The sequence below is a fragment of the Sinocyclocheilus anshuiensis genome, unplaced genomic scaffold, assembly GCF_001515605.1.
Source record: "Sinocyclocheilus anshuiensis isolate Anshui unplaced genomic scaffold, SAMN03320099.WGS_v1.1 scaffold227, whole genome shotgun sequence".
Lineage (NCBI taxonomy): Eukaryota > Metazoa > Chordata > Actinopteri > Cypriniformes > Cyprinidae > Sinocyclocheilus > Sinocyclocheilus anshuiensis.
The window spans coordinates 262,982-278,888 of NW_015549590.1; the positions used below are offsets into that span (position 1 = coordinate 262,982).

At 35.9% G+C, this 15,907-nt stretch overlaps 1 protein-coding gene across 1 annotated transcript in view; it reads left to right on the plus strand.

Moving 5' to 3' along the window:
• LOC107658040 (teneurin-2-like) overlaps window positions 1-15,907 on the plus strand; it is a 645,835-nt gene that overhangs the window by 253,375 nt on the left and 376,553 nt on the right. The window contains exon 4 of the mRNA XM_016446429.1: window positions 15,654-15,759. The gene's annotated coding sequence lies outside the window, so the exon portion shown is untranslated. The remainder of the gene's footprint in view (window positions 1-15,653; window positions 15,760-15,907) is intronic.

Sequence of the window (15,907 nt, forward strand, 5' to 3'; positions counted from 1 at the left end):
GTTTTCCCAAGGTGCCGGTGCCAGTTAAGCTGCTCATAATTGTTGTCAATTTGGCATTAACTATTTAGCAGATTAAGGATTAAATAGAAATCGAAGTGCAACGAAGGCCATCGTACACTTCACAACGGCCCAGTTAACAGAAAGGTGTTGTTTTCGGCCCAGCGAAGTACAAATCCTGTTATATAGCACACTGTAATGCGTTCCCATCATTCTGTGCTCTCTTTAATGATGCTCGCTCCTAGCATCAGCAGTTGTTGCGGTAGCGGTGGCGTGTGTATGGTAACCACCGCTCCGCCGTGATGGATGACACTACATGCTGTTGGGGTGCTTATACTTGTTATACGTGATGTATCGGTAAGCTACACAGACAAAAAAATGTGTCTCTTCAGGCTACCTGTAACGTTCTATCATTTTACCGCTGACAGAAAACCCAAATTGTGTGGGCCTGTGTTTGTGGAGAGAGCGCGGGGATAGGAGAGAAACCGAGAGGCTTCTCAAAGCCGCCCACACCTGTTTGGCCTATAGGAGAAGCTTCATGCTCTCCATTACGTCTGAGTGATCTAACCGAAGCACCAACCTCACCTGCTCGGGCTTTTCTTCGGGCCATTAGATCTGAACTTGTTCTCCAAACATCCAGCATCATACATGCTCCAGTCCAGCGGTCTCTCAGATCTTATTGCACAAAACCCTGTCTGACAAACCAACAGAGCGGCCACGCAGTCCACCGAAATAGCTTGAATATTTCTTGCTCCTTGTACATTTTAGGAAATGAAGGGGGATACACTTGGATTGAGTTGTGCCTGCTTATATCACTGTTTATTTGCATGCATTTAATGCTAATGCTAATTCATGCTAAGGAATTATGCAAATCAAGTAACAACAAAAACACGCCCTCAAGATCTGGCACAATGCCTTAAATTGCATGCAGGTTTTGAGCGCTCTTTTGACTAACACAATCTTACTGCTGGGTATACATCTAAAGGCATTGATATCGAGACATTGACTGTAGCAGAACACTGAAAAAAATTGGTTTGGAAACAATTTTCACTCAGAAATTGCTAGTAAATTTCACAATGATTTAAAAAGTAATGGCAAGTAAAGGCTGGAATACACTACTTGACTTTTAAAATCTGAACAGATTTTAAAACACAAGGGTCAGATATACTAAACAGGCCAAATTAGTGCGAGACTTCAATCCCATAACAGTAACAATGGGAGTAGAACGTTCTCCAGGTGATCTACTGACAATGCAGGAATTAAAGAACACAAAAACAGTCAGATCATTTCCATAATAACCAAAGCAATCTAGGAACAGCACAAATTAGTGAATATGGTCCATGTTAATCATGTGCGTGTAATATGCTAAAAACAGAGGATTAAGACATTTAAGGGTGAAGGCGTTAAAAAAATGGTGCAAATACCAGTAAAATGACTACCGCAAACCTTAGTAAATCACCTTGCATTCATTTATTTAAATACTCGCTTCCCACAAATTTTGCATCTGAAATTGAAACTCACCTAAATGCATATGCAATAAGGTCAGCCACAAAAATAACCGTGTTCATGCCTTTTCAGTGCTATAATTTCACTGCATGTCTTTAAATACCTGACAATAGTTTTTTAACACCAAAATAGGGTTTTCACTGGTGCATGCTGTCAGTAAATCTGGCCCTATGCATCATACACTTGCTGACTTTGAAAATAGTTACAAAGGAAAAACTGGACATCATAAACTAAATGGGTCACACACTACCAGGCTTTTAAATCATTCTGAACACAACAAACTCACAAAGAACCAAGTGCCTTGTTGCTAGGAGGGGCGTGACAAATGAAAACATTTTGTAAAATCAGCTCAAAATATCAAACATGTTTGATATCCTCCAACTGGATGGAATCATAATCTAAAGCAGAGTCTTTTGACCATAAGTGACCATCATACACGGCAGTTAACTCAAATCTGCACACTTTCGGCTACTAGCATCAATTTGCCCAGACTGTAAATTCAGGGAATAAATTTCAATCTAAAAAATGAATTAAATGTGAAATTTTGAAGTATAAAGACTGAAATAATATTTTCTTGTAAAAGGCACCTCTTAAGACACCATATATAGAATAACACGAATTTATATAGTTGTGTTTGTGCTGAAAAAATGACAATAACTTAATTTAGATACTCGTGGCCCAGTGCATCAAAACTGGATTGCGAAGCTTTAGACATAATTGTGGCATTTTATTTAAAGCGAAACAATTTTTAAATGCTGCCGAAACTGTCAAATAAATTAATCTCATGCAGGTAGTGTGGCATACAAAATCCTTCCTTAATAGTGCTATGAGGTCATCAGCTGAATGTTTTATTAGGTATCGCTAGAACGATGATTTTTACTTTGCTTTCAAGCTGGCGAAAGTGCCTCATTAAAGACTCTTTGCAATATGATCTCTGAATGAGATGATTACCTACCAAGCTAAGGCTGTTTTATTTTTAGTAAAGTGTGTAAAGTAGTGCTAAATTACAGCTTCCTTTCAATTAAAATGTGTCTGTTGTGGAACAAAAGGGCTAGTTTGCAAACAGTGCAAATTATTCTGATTTCCACACATACTGTAGCTGGATTTAAGAATAATACAGAAACAAAACCAAATCATTCAAACACAATTAACAAGCTATTCCTGTTGTCCCACTGTTTATCTGTAAATTAAGATATTATGATAGGAAGATAATGTGATAAACTAGATTTGTAAAAGGAATAATCAGTGCCACTCCTATTTAAGTGCCTGAATTTGCTGTCTGTGAGCCATTAAATATTCATTTGTTATTGTAATATCAGGGTTTTTTTTTTCTCTGTTTTCTTAGTTAGTGGAGAGTGACAAGAAAATACACATTGCAGACTGACCTAGAACGTCTGTGCCATGACTCTGACATCAATCCCTAATTAATGCAACTAAAATATGCTAAAATATTTGTCCAATTGGCACTTTTGTTCCTGTATTTCAATTAGGCCAAGAAAACAACAACTTCTCTTTGTTCCATTGTTTTCAAGAGGTTTATTTAATAATTTTAACCAACAAGAGTACAGAACCATATGGCTGCCTGATGTTGTTAGACTGTGTAATCGTTTTAGCCATGTTTGAACAGCTATAACAAAGTAACCATGTATTAAATGAAGTATGGCTCGTTTAAAGCTCTTGGTACCTGTTGCCATATTGCGTTTACAGCTGTGGTGAAACATCTGGAGTCTTGTGTGTCTGAGTATGCGTGACGCTGCAGTGATGGTGTGGGCAGTCTGAAACAGGAGAAGGATTTCTGGAGTTGGGGATGTCAGCGTTTGCGTTTCATTTGGTTCATTTGTGTAATATGTCATCCTGCAGCACATTTCTGTTCAATCGGGCAATAGAACACACAGTGTGCAAGATGAGAGGAAAGATTCGGTGGCAGTTTCCTCTGATTTCACCAGCTGGCTGGATGAAGGAATGACAGAGGGCATGACACAGACTGGCATGCCCTCATTGTGACACAAAAGAATAATTCATGCATTAATGTCATCAACAGCTGCTGTAGAGATAAAACATATTTCTGTTAAAGCCAGAGCTAGGCCAGTCGCAATAATAAATATATCGACTTATCGCGCAATATATGTACATGACCTCAATAATTTTTGGTGACGCAATATATTGCCCATTATATTTACTTAGAAATTAATGTCACCATGTTTTGTACATTCCACTTGCGCCTGTGTCTTTTGCAGCTTCTCAAACATAATGTGATGTAGTCATGAGGTGCTAGTTTAAATTAAAAAATGCTTCTACAAAAAAAAGTTTCATCTGCAGATATGGCCTTGTTTAGAGGTCTGTGCCTTTGTGCATACGGACATCTGACTACTAAGTATTGATTGTATTTTTCAGCAATAGTGTGCACCCTTCATTTACAGAGAAAAGAAGGTCCGGGAAAAATCTGTAGATGGAAAAATCTCCATACAAGTTTTTTTTTTTTTTGCATTTTTCTTTTTTTCTACTTGTTACTTTGCGGCAATATATCGCACAACAAAAAGCTGTTATCGTGACAGGCCTAGCCAGAGCTCTGTCTGTCAAACCAACACAAATTTCATATCCACACTGGGGTTCAAAAGTACACATTTGAAAAAATGCTTTCAATTTGAAATGTAAAAAAAAATTCCCAAAAATGTGGGTTTTTGGTTGTACTTTAGCAGTTGTTTTCATTGCAAAAATATATGATCAGTGTAATATTTTTACAATTTAAATGAAAATGTCGGTTAAATTAAACAATAAGCTTAATTTCTAAGCTTAAATTAGCATTTGAATCCCTCAGACTTTTGAACCTCAACTGTATGTTATTTATAGGGGCGTCATCTTTATCCACATGGTCCCTGCATTTTAGCTGCACATTATTTTTAATCATGTCTTCTAGGATAGCAATGAACCTAATGAAGTATGACAAATGTCTCGTTTTCACTGTACATATGCTACACAGATCATTTCTGCAGTGACGGAAGCAGTGAGCTCCTAATTGAATGAAGCACTGTAATGCTGCACAGTGCCAAAAGAGGTCATGTGTGTGCTTTGCCAGTAAAACTCACTTAAGAGCATATGTAATGATTGACTATGAGCATATATTGCAAAGACACACAAGCTCCTATATTCCTTCACATACAAATACGTTATTTTAAAGATGACATGTCTCGGAATTTAAATTTGATTGGAAAAATATTGGTCTCTATTTGTGCTGCATCACACTAGGTAGCCCCACACACAATTGAACCTCATTGGCCCAAATTGCTTGCTGTATGTTAAGCATCAGATTGGTTGTGCCTGGCTGTGATTGTGTGATGCAGTTTTGCATCCAGTGTGGACAGACACATCTCTCGTCCATGGGAGCTTGTTACATTGTGCTTGGTTAAGATACAGTCAGAGAGACGGTCATGAAAAATAAAATTATGTCTGTTTATGGTGTATAAAAATATAAGAGGACTGCAGGGAAATAAGTAATATTTATAAAACAACAACAAAAAGTCTACCTTAGTAGAGTCTAGTGGATCATTTTGACCTGCTTTTAGTGTGTGTGTGTGTGTGTGTGTTGCATAGATGAAATGGATATGACTATAAAGGTCCTGTCCGATTATTAGATTCTAATTCGGCTCTCTGAGAACAGGAATTGAAAGAGGAAGAGAAGAGTCCATCTGTCACAAATAATGAACACTCTCCATACACATTAAACCAGGAAATTACTATATAATGGCACCCGGTGGACTGAGGCACTATTTATGACAAACGTCCATCTTGTCAATTAGCCAGCACAGAGACACACACATGCACACACTCACACACACAAATGGCATCTTCATGCCAGGTATCTCTTAGATGGGCACGGAGTGGAGAAATGAGACTAAATTGGCTGCTTTAGAGCTGAGGGAGGTTATTTTAGTTTGGCATTTAACATTTGTTTTTATTTTAATGCTATTTTCAAATGTACTTTTCGTTTTAGTTTAATGTTTGTTAGTTTCAGCAATGGTTTTGTTGGTTGCAGTATTGTTTTTATGTCATAAACACTTGTTTAATTTGTTTTTTTATGTATTTTAATTTCAGTTAAATTAATTACAAAGAAATCAGTTCAGGAATCAACATAACATTAACAAAGTACTTCACATCTAAAATAAGCAGAAACATTGCGATGTTTCTGTCGCTTGTTGATTCTCCAGCTCAGATGACAGAAAACAGATGACAGCGTTGCATCTTGACAAAGCCGCCGCAACTCAGCAGTGTTAAAGACATCTTCAAATTGAGTGAACTTCTCCCACACAGACAAAACAGGTCATGCTATTTCAGGATAGCTCATTTACTTGAGTTTTATTTTAGTCTTTCATTTATTTTGCTTTAATTATTCCTGTTTATGAAAATGTATTTTCAGAACAAATCCACTTTTGTCTTAGCTAAAGTATTACTTCTGAAGTCTGCCATCTTCACCCTTGTGAAAAAGAAGTACATGTTTGCATACTTTTGAAAAGAGTACTTATTACAGAAATAATACAAGTTCAAACTGAATGTAATGTTTTCGCACACTTAACTGCATGTTAATTACAATCAAATGAAAATGTATTTACAAAAAAAAAAAATAAATAAAATAAATATATATATATATATATATGTGTGTGTGTGTGTCTGTGTGTGTGTGTGTGTATATATATAATATATATATTGTTTTTGGGGTGATGTGCAGTGCCATTTGACCTCCAAACATGGTGTGTATTATGGCATCCAAAGAGTTTAATTTTGGTCTCATATGACCAGACTATATTCTCCTAGTATTTCACAGGCTTGTCTAAATGTTGTACAGCAAACTTGAAACGAGCTTCAACATGCTTTTTCTTCAGCAATAGAGCCTTGCGTGGTGAGTGTGCATACAGGCCACGGCGGTTGAGCGCATTACTTATTGTACTTATTTTCTTTGAAACAATTGTACCTGCTAGTTCCGGGTCTTTCTGAAGCTCTCCACAAGTGATCCTTGGCTCACTTACTATATGGTTAGGGTTAGGATTAGGGTTTGGCTTCGGGTTAATTGCATGTAATTATGCATAATTTATTGTTATTATACTAGTAAGTACATGTGACAAGTGTAACAAGGACACCTTAAATCAAAATGTTACTGTAAATGCATTTAGTTGGACTTAAGAGTGCTTTTTGACCCACTTAAGTAGTACATTTTGTCAAGGTTGTTGCATAATTCTGGTTAAAATGTACTGCCAGACAGACTGATGGTTAACTAAAATGCACTTTTAACACATTTGTAATCACACATTTGCACTGATGCAAGATGCAGATAACTACATTTAAAATATACCAACTTTAAATGTATGATTGATAATGTAACACTTTTTTAAAAGTGTACTTAAGTATGTTAAGAAACATAGTCATGGAAGTGTACTCTCTTTAAGTGCATTTTATGTTAGTAATATTTTCTGCAAGTACTGTCTTTTTAAAAATATACTTTTAAGATTTCAAGCACACTACACTATGTGCACATTCAGTACAATTAAGCGCATGTTTTTTCACAAGGGAATGCCAAGGAAGAGAGTACAAGGCAGATAGATAGGAAAGGATTGAAGATGTGAAGCAGGTCTTCAGGAATAAGCAAGAGGATGAGCAGCTTGCAGTTGTTATGGTCCTCTTAAGTGGCAGCTAATGAGATCAGACCGATATCTTTGGGATGTTGAGTGGCAGTGCTTCTATTAAAACTCTCTGCATTACTCCATCCAAGCCTCTCTTCTCTGTCCTCCATCCATCACACACTCCTTTCAGGAATTGAGCGTAGGTACGAGGTATTTCAAATAAAGTGTACAAAGAGAAGCTGTAGCACTGTGGTACGTTGTAGTGCATTATGGGTAATCTTCATGCATAAGAACGGCTCTTGAGGGATGTACTCAGATGCTGGTGTGTGTGTGTGTGTGTGTGTGTGTGTGTGTAAGAATACTGTGTGTTCTATTTTGTGCTTCTGACGATCTTGCTGAAAGAATTTTGTGGATGAATGCATGAGATCTTTAAGGCTCTGCATGAGTATGTTTTTTTTAAATTCATATTATAATCTTGTTTTCCAGAAAAAATTGTAACATGCTTAATGTAGATACATTTATTAAAGTGCATTATATTGTGCATAATTTAATATAAAACAATTAAATAAATAATTGAAATAAAAAAGATTGCTTTACAATTAACCATGCAAATTAAATGTTCAAATATTTAATAACATATTCAGATATCATATATTGGTAATAAATTATATGTTTAAGTGCTCTGAAATAATAGTATCTCAGAACAAAAAGCTGTTTGAAATTATTGGTTAAAAACGTTTTTCCTTATTGAATCAGAAATAATATATACTGTCATCCTTGCAGTGTTTGAACCAGTGAGTAAAAAAAAATCAAAAAGAAAAAAATGTGTGTTTGCACTATATGTGCAGCAGAGCAGGTGCATGTTTGAGTGGGTATCAGTGAGTTTTATTTGCTCCAGTTTTAGATGCCAAGCAGAAGGACATTAAGAGACAGATGTCTGTGGTCTCTCTGTGTCTGTTTGGTAAGAGAGCAGTGATCAGGGGAATGTGATTCATCCTAGAGGAGGTCCTTCAGAAACATGCTATACCCATATTCAGAATGCCAGCTTGGGTTATTCAGAGGAAATGACAGCTTTTCTAAGACACATTTCCACTGTGAAGAACCCTTTGGACTCTCCGCTTCAAATGATGTTTGACACGGCGAACTGATTTCATACGTCACTCAATTTCAAAGCACTTAGTGAAATTACATGTGTTTGAAGATGAGCATCAGCAATGATGGCAACGCTCTCTGTATTGCGCACATAAAAATGCAAAAATTTAAAGCTGAAGTCAGAAAGCAAACGATAAACCATCGAATAACATTCGACCAGATAAAAGCTGGCAGGCCTGTGGAGATGAGAGCTCCTGCTGCACAAGTGGTTTTGTAAACACTTTAATATTTCATGAGATCCAACCAAAATCTTTCCTCTCATTGATTTGGTTTGTGGCTCAAACCTTTTCTTAATACATCTTCCTTCTCATAAGATCGTTTCAAACAAGAAAGAGAAGCATCTGTGGGATCTTTTAAATATTGGAATACGTTTTCATGCCTTTCGTTAATGATTTGGTTCCAGTGTTGGAGCTATGTTCTGTTGATAGCCAAGCTAAAAGATATACATAATTTAAAGTCGGCATGAAATCCAAATGTACTTTTTTTTTAATGCACGCTCCTGGCTTTATTATTCCAAGTTTGGCAAAAGTTTGGCATCTTTCATCAAAATACAAAAACATGTGAGCTGTTCACAGAGGATGCATACATACTACTTTTTGATTATCTAAAGGAGTCATATTATTCTTTTCCACTTTTTCCACTTTATTTAGTGTTTAATGTTGCTGTTTATAACCTTGCAGATCTTTTCTTATGCTCAAAGCTCGAAGTCCACTCTTTAACTGAAAACTCATGGTTATGGTGTCATTTCCGGAACACGCTCTAAGAGGTTAACCAATCACAACACACTGGGCCAGCTAACCAATCAGAGCAGGGGTTTCAACGAAATAGGAACTAAACAGGATGTTTGAGACAGACTGGGAAGAGAGGTGCTGCAGTAATGTAAAATATTTTCAAAATAATCTGGTTTTGAAACAATCAAGCATAAAAACCTATTCTAGAACACCCCAAAACCTAAATCGAGACTTTGTAAAAGGGCATAATAGGACCCCTTTTCTTGTCCTTCAACAGCTATGTTTTCATGCAACCAAATGATCCATTAGTAATTGGACTGATGTCTGAAAAGCCTTGTAAATACATTAGTCCATGCAAAAGAAATGTAATTTTCTAAAGACTGATTTTCTCAATCAGATTCAAATATACCTTAAATATGAATAAAATATTTTGACTTGAATGAGCTAAACTGAAGATTCTTTACTATTAGACATGAAAAACAAGGAAGCAGAGGAGCATGATAAAATAAAATAAATGAATGGGCTTAATCCATACAAACACAAGTGGCCAGTATCAATGATTAGCCTCAAATAACATTTCCAGGTGTGATTTTCTACCTTATTTGTGATATGAGTGCTTGCATATAATAAATAATAAATCTATAAAAATAAATTATAAAGCCATTTTTTGTTTAAAGTTGTTTACCTTACCGAGCTCAAGTTTCATTTGCGTGTTCGGTAGTGAAAGTAGACATTTTATATTATGTAATGTTTATTTTATTCAACTTAACTAAATGTGAGCTACAGGAGGGCACATTTTCCTACATGGTGCCATTATAGTTTGAAACAGCCACTTTTCACAATCCAGTCAGTTCTTATGTAATTTCTAAAGTACTCTGTTGAATATCGAATTTGACTCTGAAACACTCAATCTACATTTCGGAAAGCTACGCTACAGTTTACAAATACAAAAGTGCCTAACAAATGAAGCTAACAAATTGAAATTGACCATTTGAACAAATTGATTCACTAAAATAACATCCCAACGTCAAGCGAAGACATTTATGGAGAGCGTTTTCTTATTGCTTCAGCTCATTTGTGCTCAGTGCAATAGCATAAAAGCAATGATGTAACATTTTGTCACACTACACCGCTGTCAAGGTCCTGACAATGTTTCTAAATTAATCGCAGCGCTACTTTTAGTTGTTTTCTCCCCAGCACCGTTTGATTTATGCACATGCGGTGAGAGTATTGCTTTTGCAGTGTGCAGCATCAACCTTGAAAATGCCTCTCAGAAAGATGTTTGCAGGTGCTGATGGTCTTACAGACTCTGTCATGAAAGTGGAGCCAGTGTTTTGAACTGATTGAAGATGGACAGATAGCATTCTGTGTGGCTTGATGAAAGAACAACACAAAGAAAGAAGCTTCACCAGTGTATCGACAAAACGCCAATGCTCAACACAAAGCTTCAGGACAAATGAATTGGAGCAGAGGTCTGCCATTTTAAAAAGAGAGATCTCGCATTTGATTCCAGCTCTAAAGAGTTTCTTTCTTTCTTTCTTTCTTTCTTTCTTTCTTTCTTTCTTTCTTTCTTTAACACTACAACTTCCAGCTCCTTTTTTATGATAATGCTTATCTTCAAATACACATACCCCTCTCTCTCTCTCTCTCTCTCTCTCTCTCTCTCTCTCTCTCTCTCTGTCTCGCTCAAGCAGCCGTCTCTCTCTCTCTCTCTCTTTCTTTCTCCCGTAACATTTCTTTCTTTCTTTCTAACACTACAACTTCCAGCACCTTTTTTATGATAATGCTTATCTTCAAAGTAGAGATGAACCGATTGCATTTTTCTTGGCCGATTTCCGATTTTTTGTTAGTGTGGCCTGCCGATACCGATTTTTGCCAATTCCGATTTTCTTTCTAAGAACTATAATTGACAGTATATACAAACAAAAATCGACTTTTCTTCAACGTAAAGTTTTATTTTCATTAAAAAAAAAACACACAAGTAAAAAGTCAGTAATAAAATAAGAACAAATAAAAAAATTGCTATAAATGCAATAGAATAAAGAGAGCTATGAAACTAAGTTTTTCAGGTTAAGTAAGTTTTTATTCAGGTAAGAAATACTACAGAAATTAAAGTAATAAATAACACATCCAGTGTTATTTTACATTTGATTACTTTAATTTCTGTAGTCTTCATTGTAAAAATTAAATACAGATTAATGCTTCCTGCGGGAATGACTAAAATAATGCGCAATACAAGCACTATTTTACAGGAGCTAATGAGACGTGTGTGAGAGAGAAGGGGTCGTTGGAGAGATGAGAGCGAGAATGCACGGCTGATGTTATTGCCTGTGCCGCTGGTAACAAAATGGATCGGCTGGGAATCGGAAAGAAGTGAGACTGACCGGCCGGTCACCGATCCGGGCCGATCATGAGGAAAATCGTCCGATTCCGATCCCTGGCCGATCGATCGGTGCATCTCTACTTCAAAGACACATACCCCTCTCGGTCTCGCTCAAGCAGCCGTCTCTCTCTCTCTTTCTTTCTCCCGTAGCAGAAAGACATCTCACATTCATTATCCCTTGGCCTTGGCTCGTGCTGCTATCCTCCCTTCTGCACTGCTCAATTACTCTGTCTTCCTGGAGCGTGTGGTGGTGTCAGGCTACTGTAATGACTTTCTGATTATCTGTCTGTCCATGATGAATGAGATGGAAATGTACTTCTGTGGCCAAACAGGTCTCTGGATCCGTGCCAAGTGGGTACGTTGAGGGGCTATGGGCATGGGCTGACCAACAAACCTTTACCATAAATAAAATCCCACCGACTTGAGCAGTTTGCCTCATGTACCACCATTTCAAACAGTTCGTCTGGTCCCAGCATTACAATAGCTAAAGCATCAAGCCATTACCTCAGATAGAAGAAAACGGATGTTAAATAGACAATGAATTGATGTTTTACAGGTTATTTTTGATCATTTAGGAAGATTAATCAAAAGTATTATGGTTCCAAGTAGATACTAAAATGAAGTAAAAAGTAATAATACACTCTAATTAAAAAATAATTAAAAAATTAAAATAATTTGAAAATAAATATTATTATACAAATTACAAGAAAATACTATTTCAATTTTTCTAATTCAAAATTTCATGTTATTTCAGTGTGCTATAGTACTTGCTGTTTCTTTGTTTGTGAAATTTACTAGCAATTTCTGAGTGAATTATTTTTTTTTTTTTCTCCATTGTACAATTTTTTTGTACTGTTCGCATGTGTACTTGCATAGATAAATGTTCGAAAGTGCTTTTTGGTCAAAATGTCCGTCTTTGTGGGATTAAATATGCATGAAAATATGGGATTGTTTTGTACATTAATTCTTAATGTAAATTCAGCCTCCAGCTGTCAATTAATTTAATATTTATGGTGCTATTAATTGTTCTATTTTTTTTTTCTGAGTGTTTAGTTAAGTTGCTTAATTATAAGAATAAATAATGGTATATTATAATTAGTGCAGTCAAACGATTAATCGCGATTAATCGCATCCATAATAAAAGTTTTTGTTCACATAGTATATGTGTGTGTACTGTGTATATTTATTATGCATATATAAATACACAACCATGCATGTATATATTTAAGAAAAATATGTCATTTTTATATATTAAATATATTTATATATAATATAAATTATATGAATATAAATATATACATGTAAATACATGTAAATATTTTCAAAATATATACTGTATGTGTGTGTATTTATATATACATAATAAATATACACAGTACACACAGATATATTATGTAAATCAAAATTTGTATTTTGGATGCGATTAATCGCGATTAATCGTTTGACAGCACTAATTATAATGCTTATAAATAATATTATAAGGGTTAATACTAGAAGGCTGCATGCCATTCTTTTATCTTTAGTTATTATTTAAACTACATTTAATAAAATGTGTGTTAGCACATTAAATATAAATAGAACTTTTTTCCTGCTGTTATGGCTATCGACTAGTAAAACAGCTTTACTCTGGTGTCTGGAGTAAGGGCTGAAGGGGAAGATCCGACTCTGTGTCGCTGACCCTGTTGTAAATGACATTGACATTAGATGGTTAACCAGAGTGACAGTAATAGGCCACCGGATCAGGTCTGGATACCTGAGAGACGAGTCGAGTCTCAGTCGTCACTCAACCCGGACCTCCATCGGTCCCTCGCTCTCCCGCTCTTATCTCGCCTCTCTGTCACCCCCTCCTTCTCTGTGTTTGAGCTTCTCGTTCAACCTCCGATGCCTTTCTTGTTGCTCATTTACTCCTGTGGCTGCCCAGTGTGGACACAGTAATGACAGTCTGATTGTCTGTCTGCAAATGAGAATGAAATGGGTGTCTGAAGAAATTGCCATGTGTAGAGCCATCAATTGTAAATCGGGGATGGGGGGGGGCTGGGCTTCAGTGCCTCGTCTGACAAATGCTTAAAGAAGGAAACATTCTGGTGCTGTGAATGCATGAAATTACACTCCAGGATTTTAATTGACCCCATTCAAGGCATCAATTAAAAGTGAAACAATGCGGTAGAAAGCCTGTGCACCTTCCAACAATTTCATTGAAATAAAGAGTCCCCATTCTTATTACCGTATTGTGTTCTTTCAAAGCTGCTCTAAAGCACTCCGATCCTCTCTATTCTCTGTCCTATTGCCTGACCAGTGGCCTAATGTTCAAAACTCTTCTTACAGCTGAATAAATCCGAGCCTGTCTTCTTATTATGTGAATATTTCTCTTTAAACTCAATCCAAGCGTTAAGATGAAAAGTCCCGCCTAGCCTTTAAGATAAGAGATTGCACACATTTGCTACTTCAGAGAGAAAGTACATGAAACATTTACTGTGCTTGTCTATGCACGACGAAGTAAGCTCCATGTGACAAACTGCTAGTTTAATGAAAAATAAATGTTTGCTTAAATCATGCTTTGTGATTTCTCTCTTATTCGTAGAATAAATGTGGCCCTTTGTGCTTTGAACTCTCAAAAATACAAAGAAGAAAATATGTACTGTGTGCATTGTTTTATAGACCTTTTTTCATTGCACAACAGCTATAGAAAACAGCTACTTAATATGTGATGTTGTATATTATGATAAATGTGTCTAAGTGTTACCTTCATTTTAAATGTGTAAATGAGAATCAGCATCTCAACTACAACAATGAGCCTCTAATCAGCTCTGGATACTTGAGCGCTGCACTTGTATTTAATATAATTTTAGCATTCAAATCAATCACTTTAATTAATATTTTTAGGCATTAATGCTCTCAAACTTTAACAGATGTAATTGTCAGAGAAGGACTCAAATCCCCATTGATTTTAATTGCTCTATTATTAATTCTGGCTGGGCGAAAGGCTGACGCATTTGAACAGTACATTAGACAGAGAGGGGTCATTTGGCTGTGTCTGCCAATACATCAAATCCTGACAATAGTTGCCTGGAATGATTTCACTGTATTTAACCCTTACCACATACTGATGAAGAATACCATATATACACACACACCTGTAGGTTGCCAGTGATATTATGACAACCTGCCATTTTAAACATATATTATTATTATTAAATCGTTAGTGTGTGTTTCAGTAGTTTTTTTTTTTTCAAGAAAATGGCCAAAAGTATGTATGCATATATTTATTTATTTATTGCCTTTGTCTTAAAAATACAAAATGTTTCATAAAAAATAATGTTGTTGTTTACTTCTAAAACTGTTGAAAGTACCATTTTAATTCAACAAAATGTACAGTTGTGGTATAATGGTATATGGTATCATATGGTAGTACTATGATAGTTTAATATATAAAAGCTGTAGTAGTGAATGATAATCATATCATATGATGTAATGTTTACATGGTATTCCTAGAATGTCATGTCATTATCATCGTACAAGTGTATGTGTGTGTTTATCTGCGTGTTTGCAATGTGTAGGCGGGCACACGCTTTGCCCTGTTATGGAGGGTTGAAGGAACAGTGATCCATGGTGGACCCAGGCGATAGGGCCATATGGTGTGGCATGTTGTGTCATTAGTGTAGAAACTTGAAGGGGACACCAGTGTCTTAATTATCTCCAGACAGCCTGCGACACTCAAACCTGCAGAGAGCAAAACCTCTGAATGCTCACAAATGCCCGCACAGGCGTTAATGCATGGTGAAGCTATAAAAATACTAAGTACTTTCTATCTGATATGTTTGATTTAATAGTGTGAATTTAATTAGTTTTGTAAATATGGGCTGGCAAGCAAGGTTTTTAATTCACCTCACTTATACTCATTCTCCTAATCTTTTGGGAGCTTTCACACTTAAATCCTGATTTATAACTGCATAATTCAGGTAGCCTCTTTCCAGTTTAAGAGCTATTATTCTCTATATGGATTTGTTTGCTGTATTTCTAATGAATTGTGTGTTGACATCTCATATGTACAGTAGCTCTTTTCAGCTGTTTATTAGCCATTTGTGTGTTTGGTCCCCCCCCCCTTTCTGTTTTACATTCTTGTACACAAGAAACAGGAAACATTCTGCAATTAACCCAACAGTTTTTTTTATTTTTTGTGCCATTTGAAATCGTTGCACCTTTGCGTGAACTACTTATTGTATTGCATTAAATTCACATTATTTTTGTATGTTTTCCATCTTTGATTCTCAGATCATGTGGAAGTTTTGGAAAGATGTGAGAATGCAATAGAACCTGTCACACACCACTCATTAAACACTCAATTAGATCTTTGCTGCAACACTACACCTGTAAACTGGTGAGTAATTTATCATACTTATGTTCATTAATTTTGTAAAAATCCTTAAATGCATATAGCTTTGGTTGATTTCATGCCTCAATATTTAAAATTCAACATTAAAAAGTACACAAACACACACACACACACACATATACATATATATATA